This window comes from Octodon degus, unplaced genomic scaffold (assembly GCF_000260255.1).
Source record: "Octodon degus isolate 3935 unplaced genomic scaffold, OctDeg1.0 scaffold00001, whole genome shotgun sequence".
Taxonomy (NCBI): domain Eukaryota; kingdom Metazoa; phylum Chordata; class Mammalia; order Rodentia; family Octodontidae; genus Octodon; species Octodon degus.
In genome coordinates this window covers 19,246,014-19,258,829 of record NW_004524577.1, presented here as the reverse complement: position 1 = coordinate 19,258,829, position 12,816 = coordinate 19,246,014, and the positions used below count along the sequence as shown (strand labels likewise).

At 37.1% G+C, this 12,816-nt stretch overlaps 1 pseudogene; it reads right to left on the bottom strand.

The window, feature by feature from the left end:
* Positions 1-11,540: 11,540 nt before the first annotated feature.
* Positions 11,541-12,288, bottom strand: LOC101559857 (annotated as a pseudogene).
* Positions 12,289-12,816: the final 528 nt, after the last annotated feature.

Here is a 12,816-nt window from a genome sequence, read left to right as displayed (position 1 = left end):
GTGGATTGAAGCTAAGTACTTTTCATACTTGAGCTTACACTACCCCTTTCCTTCCAATGAAAATTCATATGGTATGTTGTAGTGGTTGATACACTGTGTGAACTGGAGAAGTTCAGAAGCTTATGTAAGTGACTCAGTAGGTTACCTAAGTAACTCAGCAGGATAACTATGTGACTCAGCAGGTTAGCTAAATCACTCAGTAGTTCTACATCCTGGTGAGAGGACTTATCCTTACCGCTCTAGGGTGTTGCTCATAGTATCAACTGGAGAAGTTTAGAAGATTAACATAGTGATTCATCAGGGTCCTCACTTTGAAAACATCCTCAGCTGATGCAAGGGGAGGGCACAGAGATGGTGTGGGTCTAAAGGACTCCACCCTGCAGGGTGAGGTGCCTGTACACAATAAAAGAGAAATGAGGAAGGACCAACAGAGAGTCTTCAGCAGGGCTCTTCTCTTGGCCTTCAGCCTGGATACTGTCTCCTGGATTCTGGCTCAGACTGTTCAGCTTTCAGCTGGGACCCTTCAGCCTTCCATAACAGATCCACTGGGTGCAGACTTCCATGGGCCCTGCAATGAGCTCCAGACCTCAGATTGGACCCTTCAGCCTCCAGCAAGCAGGTGCCCTCTGCAAGCTTCTTCGTCCAACTGTGCTGACCCTCAGAAGCTGATTTTGTAATTTCTTATACTTTTCCAAGTCTTATGTGATATCTGTTTCTCTAGTTCACCTTGACTGATACACACATGGCCATTAAGGACTCCAAATCATTCCATGAAGTCACAATCTATTTAACTTTCACCCCCATAGATAATATTCTAGGTTTATTTTATCACAGAAATTGAGAAAGAAAATACTTAGAATTTGTTTGGTGAAAGATAAATTAATAGACTGAAAGATGAATAAAAACTACCCAGCTATTTCTTTTGAATGCTTAGAATTTAACTATTTTGCAAAGGACTTTGTCAGTGTAAACTAATTAGTTCATTAAAACAAAACTGAATAGGCAAGACTATCAAAATACATGAAGTTAATGGAAAAAATTATAAATGATTTACTTGTTATGTTGATAAATTACTTATTTATAATATCTTAAGAGGCTACACAGTCCTTATTTTGTTTTACTTTTTCTACCACAAGATTACTTTCAGTTAGTGTTGTTAATTTGTAATGAATTTGTACCTAGAAATATTTCTCTACACAACTTTTATAATTAAAGAAAATGCTCTCGTACAAACTACCAGAAATTAATTCACATGTAGCTTCTATGAAGAATCAAATATAGTTATGAAAACCTGAGTATTCTGTTCAAAGAAATGTTCAATTAAATGAAAGTATGGCAATAATGAAAATCATTTTGAAGGAAGAAATTCCGAAAGACCTGATAAGATTTTAAATTATGCTATCATCTTACATCAAAAGACAGAACGACTTTCCTAGTTTCTCTGTGATTCTTAAGCATTTGGTCTTCACTCAATCTCAAAAGTACTTCAAAAAGTCAGACTAAAAACTTCAAAACAAATATTCTGTGGCAGAAAATTTAACATACATGTCTGAATATAATTGAAATGTTACATTTCTGTCAGGTATGGTGGCACATAGCAGTAATCCCCCCATTTGAGATATTAAGGCAGTAAAATCTCAAGATTTTGAGACCAGCCTGATCTACACAGCGAGACCCTACCCAAAAATATTTTTTAAATAGATAAGCATTATACTTTCAAATATTTCAAGAAGCTAACAATATACTAAAGATTTAAAATATTCAAAATTGAGGCCGGCAAGATACATCAGAGGTCTAAAGCTCCTGCTTTGGCAAGCTTAGGCAACCGTAGGGATCCTCTTTCGATCCTGAGCACTGCATGCTGCTCCAGCCCCACTCCCAGAGCAGGCTGAGCCACAGAAATAAATAAAAGAGTCAAAATTAAAGGAAGTACAAAATGAAGTACAAAAATAAGGTTAATGGAAAAGAATAGCATTTGGGCCCAACTTAGTGCACTGATACTCGGGAGATCTTACCCTGTCAGTTTAGTGCGCAGGAAATAACATCTCTTCCCAAGGAAGATGCAAGCCCAGCTTCCAAATTGCCTGAATGACTTCTAGATGTTTTGGAAACTTGAAGAGATGGTAAAAATAATGAAATTCTTCAAAGCTATTTAAAGCATAAACATGAAATAACTTCATTATCATTTTGCTGTGTAACACATTAGCAAATATACCTCATTGAACTGTAAAAGAGTAGATGTGTCAAAGGCTCCTCTCTCTCTCTCTCTCTCTCTCTCTCTCTCTCTCTCTCTCTCTCTCTCTGAACCAGGTCTTGGACTGAGTCACATTTCACAGAATTTTTGTTTGTTTTATTTGAAAAAAGAATCACCAAAGTACTAAGTCATCTTGGCTTGGCTTGATCTTTTCAACCTCCTGGCTCCACCTCTCAGAGCACTGGGATTGCAGTCATGTGCCATTCGTCTGCTTTTTGGAAGACTCCATTTCTTAACTTATGTGTCATATTTCCAATCAGGGTGATGAAGAAATTCAGTAGTAAAGAACTTTTGTTTGACAATTTATTCAACCCCATTTTCTTCTAATTTGGTTTTTGGTGTTTGATTGTGTGATTTTTTTTTTTTTTTCATTTATGTTTCATAAGATCTGGTTGAAAGTGGTTTCCTGGGTCCACGTGGAATATCTGCAGAAGGTCTGTGTTGTCATTGCCCCTACATTACCCAATGTACTGCCTCTCCTGCCTTGGCACAGCAGATCGCTGAATTCCTATTACTTTGTTTAGTGAAATTTTGTATAATTTCTAAGGCTGTTTTTCTTTTCCACCACTATTTTGTGTTCTTTAAAAATAAAAAATTGAAAAAGAATATCAATAATTAGAAATATTCTTGCAGGTTGGATTATTTCAAAAAGTAAATGTTGCATTCTAAAATGAGCCTTGTGTAGTACTTGAAATCTTATCTCTAATTTTAACTAATTCATCCTTTGTAGAAATAATTTCAGTGCCTCTATTAGCATATTTTTGAGCATTTTTATCTGTACGTTTCTTAATTTAGTGAGTATAGTAATTTTCCATCATAGTATACCAGAATTATTATTTCTATTGTATTTAAAAAGCAAGTATATTTTTCATTATGCTGAAATTTTAAGGTATGTTTACAATAGAAAATTAGAATCTGCTGACTGCTTCACCACCTACGAATAAACTTCCATAGATTTACTTAGAGTCTAAGGGTTTGAAAGCCAATCAAACTATTACTGGATTTATTGGTGTCTGTCTTAATCATGGCAGGAGAAAAATAACTTGTTACTTTAAAAGAACGAACTATATTCTCGGATTTTATCTTCAAAACACATGTTTAGTTTAATGTCATCTTTTAAACACTAGAGGCTCAAAAGCAAGTTTTCTTGATACATAAATATGATACACCACTTCTCTGTGAATATAATAATATTATCTTGGTATAATTAGGTGGAAATGAGTTCAGTTAATGAGTTAATTTTCTGTATTTTTTTCAATTTTTAAAATTTCATTCCTTGATAATTGTCAAAGCCATTTGCATATTTCAAATACTAGTAATATATGGTGATGGACCCGGGGAGGTAGCTCAGTAGAATAAGCACTTGCCTGGCAAGGGTGGGGTCCTGAGTTCAATCCCTGGTACCACAAAATTTTTTTTAAAAAACTAATAAATAAATAAATAAAATTAAAAAATAAAAAATAAGGGGCCGTGGAGATGGCTCAGTGGAGTAAGCGCTTCCCTGGCAAGTGCAAGGACCTGAGTTCAATCCCCAGTTCCACCAAAAAATAAATAAATAAATAAATAAATAAATAAAATATAGAGAAAAACACATAAATTAAGATCAGAGAGAGATAAAACAAAAAGCATATTTTAATGTAATACATAATTATATTCTGATTATACTTATAATTTTTAGGTTTTTTTTTCTCTGAAATTATATGAGTATTTGGAAACCAAAAGTCTGCAAGTCGCTCTTAATATATCAAATAATGGTAAACAAAAGAAACTCCACAGAGAAAAAATACATGAGGAGCCACCTCATTAAACAGAAAATCCTGTGAGTTGCTGGGACCAGGAAATTTTTAACAACTGAACATAAGAGAGTTCAATGAGCCCAAACAGGAAAAGAAATACATTCGGGAAATTACTCTTTGCACAAATTGGGGTAAAATTGTCCCTATTGCGCTTACAGGGTCCACAGAATGCTGAGGAAATCAGAAATAATGCAGCAGACATTGAGAAGACAGATGGATTAAGAGGAAGAGAAAAGTTGTTTTTGTTGTTTGTATTTTAAGGAAGGGTCTACAAGGTGTTCAGGGTCTTACTACTAGATCGGACTTATATAGATCCGCCGGCTTACAGCCTCCCAAGAGCTGGGATTACAGGCATGTGCCACCACACCCAGTCTCCATTGTTCTCTCAGTCCACCCCGGGGGAGGGGGGGGGGTTGGTGGGGGGGTGGCATGGCAGGCCCAGGGATCCAACCCTGGCCCCTGCGCCTGCTTGCAGGTGATTTAATCCACTGAGTTATTTGGCCGGCCCTCATTTTTTTTTTTCTTTTTATGAGGAAGAGAAAGTTATGCAAATGGTGCAGTTGCTTTTTATAAGTTGAAAGAAAATATTGAAGGGAAACCAAGTCTCGGTACCACCCATTTGATAGAAACTCAGTATGTAAAGACGGCTATAAAAGTAGCAATTTCACAGGTTTTGCAGACTTTCTGTTTTCGTGATGAACTCCATTAGGAAGAACGTTGGGTCTTAGTGGAAGATACTATGGACTGTGCAAAAGTGGAAACCAAATCATGTGCAAGATATCTCACAAACTATACTATACACAGTGTCTTACCCAAATTCCTCCATATTTTCCATACATACACTTCACCTAAGTAAATTTAAAAAGTAAAAATGATCAAGAAGGGTCTCCCAAAAAATCTTCATAATACCCAGGTAACTGTCATACACCATTAGATTTGCTGCAAATTTAAATAGCTAAAATGTCTTCATGCATAAAGAAAATCTGTTAAATCCTCCATGAAAAAGAGCATTTGTAATTTAACAAAATAAATATTTGTTTCTTTATTCAGGGCACTGTGTTACAGGGTAACTTGGAGTGTCACATTATGAAGAAGGTGGAAAGGGAGGTTGTAGAATTGGCAGCTGTGCTTGGTGTTCTGGGGTGAGTTTGAAAGAGGAGCTTACATTCTGGTTTGAGGGACTAGTCTACTTCTAGAAAGCAAGGGGAATTTGATAATTCATCTTCATCTCTCATCTAAATGGTGGAAGAAATGACAATAACATATGTGTCATTTGTAAATAGACAACAGAGAAAAGAATTTCTTGAGTTATTTTTTATTTTAGCATGTGGAATACACAGATGAGTTTCTAAATGTGTCCAAGAATTTTAGGTGTTTTTATTTTACTTTTTTATTTCTTGAAGAATAATAAATGGTAATATAAAACAAAGTAATAGGAAATTTTCAAATCAGTTGTTTAGGTCACCAGAGATATATATATGAAAGATTGGCTTAAAGAAAAAATAAAACTAAACAATAACAAAAAAGTTATAAAAATTTCAAAGGAAAAAACAAACAAAAGCATTAAACTCTCCATTCAAAAGACCAACAAAAATCAGTAATACAATTATCCATACAACCTTGCATATATATCTGAATATATCTTTTTCCCTTCTTGCTTTTGCCTAAAATTTACTGACAAAGAAAACTCAGGTCTGGATGGTTTCACAGCTGAATTCTACAAGAATTTAGAGAAGATTCAATGCCAACTCTTCTCAAACTCTTCAATGAAACCGAAATAGAAGCACTTCTCCCAAACTCATTCCTGGAGACAAGTATTATTCAGAAACCACAATCAGAGAAGGACCCAATCAAAGAAAGAGAACTAAAGCCCAATCTCCCTAATGAACATAGATGTAAAAATCCTCAGTAAAATAGTAGCAAACCGAATGCAGCAAACCACCAAGAAGATTATATATCACAATCAAGTGAGATTAATCCCAGGAACACAGGGATGGTTCAATATATGCAAATCCATAAATGTAATGCACCACATCAATAGAGCCAAAGACAAAAATCACAGGATCATCTCAATAGATGCAAAAAAAATCTTTCGACAAAGTCCAACACTATTTATGATAAAAACCCTACAGAAAATCAGAATAGCTGGTTTTTACCTCAGCCTGACAAAAGTCAACTGAAACAAACCAACACCCAACATCATACTTAATGGACAAAAATTGAAATCTCTACTTTAAAATCAGGAACAACACAAGGATACCCATTCTCACCATTCTTGTTCAGTATAGTTCTGGAAACATGTTGGACATTTTTGTGAATGTTTTTGTTCTAAGTTCAGCAACCTAACTCAGAGCTGTTAGGTTACACAGCCTTTTAATCTCATGCATATATATATATATATATATATATATATATATATATTTATATTACATAGAAGGAAGAGGAAGGGATGGGAGGCATAGGGGACAAAAATTAAGAATTAAGATGGGTTATGTATGTGTACCAACTCCACACAAGGAATGTAAACATTATGTACACCAAATATATTCTAATAAAACTAATAAATAATAAAGTGGTAAATTTATTTTGGAATACATTCAGCCCACTTCAAGAAAATATTGGGGCTGGCGAGATAGCTCAGAGAACTGAAGTGCCTGCTTAGGGAAGCTTAGGCAAGCGCAGGGAAGAAGGTTTGATCCATGGCACCAGGTGCCTCCCAGGCTCCACCCCCAGGGTGGGCTGAGCCGGACAGAGTCTGGGCCTGGTGGAGGATGCCTATGATCTGAGCACTGGGGAGGCTGAAAGTAGGATGATCACCACAAGTCCTAGCTGTGTCATGAGACTCTGCAACAACCAAATACATTTTAAAAATAAAATGTTGTATTTTCTATAAGATTAAGGATTAAAAACTATTTTTAAGGTTGTCTGTGCATTTAGACTACGATGGATAGATGGCATCTGAATTTTAAGATGAAACCTTGGTGACTGGGAAACAAAATCTCTTACAAGATGCTTACGCCTGTCTGTGTCTTCTGCAAATCATGAGTTTATTTTATTGTCACTGAGTATAACACGACACAATTTTCTTCTTTCAGGTAACAAATAAGTCGATAGCAATAGCATTTTTAACACATTTGTATGTTTGTGTGTCTGTGTGCATACATGTGTATGTGTAGCTCTATGTATTTGCCCAGTAAGGAGGTGAGGTATGTATCCTGGCCTTCACACTGAGCTGCATCCTCAGCCTTTTTCAAATTTTAATTACTGACCCAGGGTCTCAATATATTGCTAATTTAACAGGCCTGGTTTAAGCTTGCAATTATCCTGTTCTCCCTCACATAGTTTTACCATTACAAGAACGCACTCAATCACCTAACTAAAAAAATACTGTATCTTATAATTTCTGGAGGATTCTAGTCATCTGTTTACAAGTAGAATAGAATTTTAATGTAAATTTTAAAAAGGAAATGGAAGATATCAATGTAAAACTGAATCCATAATTGACTTTATACAAAGAAACTTTAAGACAGGAGAAAAAATTCAACTGATCTAAGTCATCCATTAGAGAGTAGTGCCTAAAAATCTCTTTCCAACTAGGATTTAGGGAAACTTCCTTGCAAATTTAAGATGTCCTAAGTCCTAAGTTTTGTAAGAAAACACTTAACCACAAGGAGAAACATAAATAAGTGCATATATACCAGTAGGAGAAAAGTACATACAGTAGGAAAAGGGCCACAAATACTTCAAAGTAAAGGATAAGATAATAAAATAAAAAGGTTCTTCATGAGAAGTTTTAGAATGTAAAAGCTGTGCAGTAGCTCTGTAGGATGAAAACTCTAAGAAGTTTAAAAATAGCACTACAAAGTTAAATCTGGAAACACAGACAATCCCAGAATGACATAATTTCTGGAGGAAGAAGTTGGGCCTTCTCAAAAAAAAAAAAAAAATAAAATAAAATAAAAATAAAAAACAGTAAAAATGTGCATGGTCAGATGGAAGCCAAGAAGGCAAGACAATTGAGGTCAGATTAGCACCTGGAGTATAATTCCTTTAGTAATGGTTGGATGTACCTCAGAGAAGTGAGAGAGCAGGCACTTTCCATTGAGAATTCAGTGCAGTAATACCGAGAATGAAGGTTGGGGAGCTGACGTGGAAGGAGAGAAGGCACAAGAAGGATTTGGTGGACGGGAGAAAACTAGTGAAGTGAAATCATAGATGGCTGTGGTTCCTTGAAAGACCATGAGAGCCAACTCTGAATTCTGATTTGCATGTCAAGGCGGAAGGCTCCTTAGTCAAGACTGGAAATGCAGAAGGTGCAAGTTGAGAAGAGTGAGAAAGATATTGAGGTGAATAAATTAAATCTGATCTCTTTCAACAGAGAGTGTAGTGGGAATGCATTGAAGATTCACCCAACCCAGTGCATGAAATAGCAGGGCAAGCAATGGTAGGACATGGGAGAAAGAGGATTAAGGAAGGATGGAGAGTCACCAATGTCGAAGATCATACCGAGGAAGAGAAACAAACACAAGTGACAAGGACGCAAAAGTGAGAGTCAGGATGGAGAAAACACTGCATTTGGTGCCTTCTGGACCCTGCAGGGGAGGGACTCAGGAGCTGAGTTCAGTGGATGGAAGGAAGCAGAATGGGCCAGAATTACAGGGAGCCACTAAGGACCCTAGAACGCAGCTTCAGGATGATCATTTGCAAACTTAGCAAAGTATTTTTGTGGAATGGAGAAGTGAAAACCAGATTGCAGTGGGTGGAAGGAGCAAATATAACATGTGGAACATAAGATAAGAAATATTCTTTCGTGTTTAAAAAAAGTCACACACAAAGAAGCTTATTCTCTGGAAAATAAAACTTGGGTGAAATAATGAACGGAATTTATGTTTCACAAAGAAGGTGCCTTTTTTTTTAAATGCAAGAATGGCTTCTTTATTTGAATTCATCAGTGAAGGTACTATAATTAAATACCTGATAAAATTGACATCATACATGAGATATTTTGCCTTGAAATTTAGGACTATCACCCCATACAATTAAAGGCGATTTGGCTGTACATGTTAATTAATCTGTATCTATCATTTGTCTGTCCACATATATGTATAAGTAATTGCCATATAGTCTTTTCACCTAGACATTAATATGGATACTCATACATAGAATGTTACAAAGGTTATTATTAATAAAATTATTTTCTTTGTGCATGCAACTGAGTGCACAGCTAAGAACTGATGGTTTCTCAATAAATAGTACATGCCCCCTTCTTTGTCCTGCCAAATGCTAGAGAGTTTTCATTTGGTGTCCCGTCTTCGATCCTCTATAAGGCGTGGCAGTGTTTCCATTGCTTTTCTAGGTCTTAACGACACTTTCTGAGTTACACAACACCTTATCTCTCAGCCTATGAGACTAATCAGGTAGGATCCTACCAGCATCTCATGACACCAACTAAACAGGCCATAAGAATTCATGTTGAAGTTAGACTATCCAAAAGGTGACACATCTTGCATCCTACCATAGGCATTTCTACCAGGCAAACCTCATTAAAGAGGAAGAGTGTCGTATTTCTATGGGTTTTACATATTGTGCTTTAGCATACATGCATCTTTTAGATTGTTACTCAGGCATCTGAACTATCTCCGCTGCCCTGTGGGTCCCACCACCCTGTGGGTCCCGTCACCACGAGGTTCTTGCTTGAATGGCTCCGACACATGCCCTGCTGGAACACCTGCTCTGTTAGACCTCCAAAGCCTAGAGTGAAGACAGAGGTAGAACATTCAGACTCACTTAAGGTGAGAGAGTCCAGTTTCCCTCAGCCTGCTGGGATTTGATTGTAATCACAAATTTTAGGAAATGGGCAGTAAGAAGGCTACCGCCTCAGCTGAGGAGACTTCAGCTCACTGTGTGAGTTTCTCACAGGAGAAGCTGAACAATACAGAAGCACCGACTGCCTCAGGATAAAGGGGTGGGACAGCTGGCAGAGCTGGAGGGATGCTACTGCCCTCTTCTTCCTTCCTGTTCAACTCACACATTTCTACTTTCAACGCCAGAGCCCCTTTCTACTGTCACAGGCCCAGCTCAGGACCATTGTTTTCAAACACCATCAAAGCACCTTGTTAATCCTGCGGATTCTACTTTGGTTAGCACAAAAGTCTGCATTTATTTGATGGGCAACTCTCTTGAATCTATTCTTGTAAGATGCAGGCAATGTGAAACTCAACAGTCTCTGTGTTTCCTATGTGCAGCACTGTGGGCAGATCATTCTCGCTTTAACCCACTTGTTATGAAATGACTCTGCCCAAGGTCTGCATTTTTAAATCTCCCTGTCCTAAGGTGTCAGGAAGGCAGCTGTTTGCATAACCGGTCCTGACATGCTTTAATGCAACAATTATTCCTATTTATCTATTAAAAACAAATGCTTGGACTGGTGAGATAGCTCCGCGGACTAACGCACCTACTTAGGCAAGCTTAGGTAAGTGCAGGGACATGGTTTGATCCCCACACCACATGCTGTGCCTGCCCTGACCCTAGGGTGGGTTGAGCCAGCAACAAGTCCAGGGGCAGTGACGTACCTGTAATCCCAGCTCTGAGGAGGCTGAAAACAGGAACATCACCACGAGTCCTTGCTGCATAGTGAGACCCTGCAACAACAAAACATATTTTAAAAAACCTTGTAAAAATGGCCATATCAGATATCATGACAGTAAAGTTGGCATAAGCAGGCTTAGCTCAGGTAAAGTAGACAAAGTTGCTCTATCAGGATGATTCATAATTTCTGTGTCACTAAGTCCCTGATTGGCAACAGATGAAAACCATCTGGGAGAAAAGATAATGTGTGAGAGCTCAGGACTTTCTTATGTAGAATTTTTTTTGCTCATATTGCTAGTTCAAAATAAAAGGAAAACAGCCATCTGAAAAGATAAGATAAAATGTGTACGAAGCAATGAAAAGATAATAAATGGCAAAAACTGATTCACAAGTATTTCTGATAAAGAAATTATGAAAGACGGTTATGAATTGTCCAAATCTGAAGTTTTTCTTTGAGAAGTGTAAAATCATAGCTATTAACCAAGCTGAATAAAAGTTCAACACTTTTATAAATGTGAAAAATAGGTAAAATTTAGAATGTAATGTATAATTTTAATATAATTTAGTTTAGCAATTAAAATATTGCACTCTATTATGGCATTAACTCTTACACATTCTAATTATCATTATTTTTATCATTAATTTTTATTTAATAAATTGTGCCTTACAGCATTCTTTATTCCTTTTATCTTGATATTCAGGAGTAACATTATAATGCCATTACGTTAGTTCTTACTTACGATTTACATCATTTTTCTTCCTAAAAAGTAGCTTTGATCACCACTTCAATTACATCTAGATACCATTTTTAGTTGTTTCTTAATGCAATCCATTAAGAATTCCTTTTCTTTTTTTCAATTTGGAAGCAGATACTCTATTAACTGACCAAGTCATAAAGACGCTTAGTTCATCCTTCTAATAAGCCTGCTGATCTGGTCTTCCCTATTTCCAGCATCTCCACCTTCCGCAAAATGGGTGGTCTTTTACTTCATTCCAGTTCATGGAGATGATAACTTGAATGGCCACAGAAAGTCATTTGCCTCTTTGAAGCATTTTCCAAAACAGTATAGAGCTCATGAATGGAAGCCTCCATGCAGATGATGCCGTATTTACCAAGAGATTGAGCAATCAGTGAATTATCTGTGAAGGCAATTCGCTTCTTATTGACTTTGCCATAGCCACGCTTGTGTATTAGTTCATTCACCGACTTCAGGTTTGGGTGCCCCATGCAATGTATGGCTCCACCATTCTCAGCATGTTAATTGAAGCCTTGTTGAGCTTAACGAAGGTACCACTGAAGATTTGGCGAAGGTGAAAAAGCTGCAACGCCTTGCGGACCTTTGGGCTCACACCACTGATACCCCTGACCCGGATGACAAAGGCCAGTTTGGGCTCTGCCGGGACAGAGAAGTTGCCAGCTTTTCTCACCACCCCAGCCATTCGGATCTCAGTTCTGTACATCTGTCTGTACTCCTTATGATAGTGCCTGGCTTTTTCATAGATGAGCTTCCTCCTCGCCTTGTGAAGCATCTTCTGGGCAAACTTCTTTCTCAGGCACTTTATCTTCAATTCTGTGAAATGTCTTCACATTTTCTTAAGAGTTTCTGGCACAGCAGGAACCTTCTTTTTCTTCTCTTCTACACCCTCCATGGTTCCAGCCAGAAAAGAGGAAGTTGGAGCATGTGCCAAGAATTCCTTAATATAGGACTTTCTCATTCTATTTTTAATTACTCACCTTTTTTTCTTTTCCAAAATAGTATAATGCTAAAAGAATAGCCAGGTGTGTGGTACATTAATACATCCCAATAAGTTTAGAGACCTAGTCGGGAAGATTGGAGATTTGAGAATAGGCTGGACAATTTAGCTATTTAAATAAACAAGAATAATTTAAAAGAAAGCTAGGGCATGTAGCTGAGTTGTCCAATCCCTAGAACACAGAACAAAACAAAACAACAACATAAAAAACAATAAACATCAACAACAAAAACTGCTACATTGTAGGGGCTGGGGAGATAGCTCGGTGGAATAAGTTCTTTCCTGGCAAGGGCAAAGTCCTGAGTTAGATTCCTGGTATCCCCAAAAACAAAGACAAACAACAAACAAAAAAAAAATGAAGAAAAACCCTGTTACATAGTAACAACTGCTGTCATTATTTCTCACCTAGTATGTGTCAGGCAT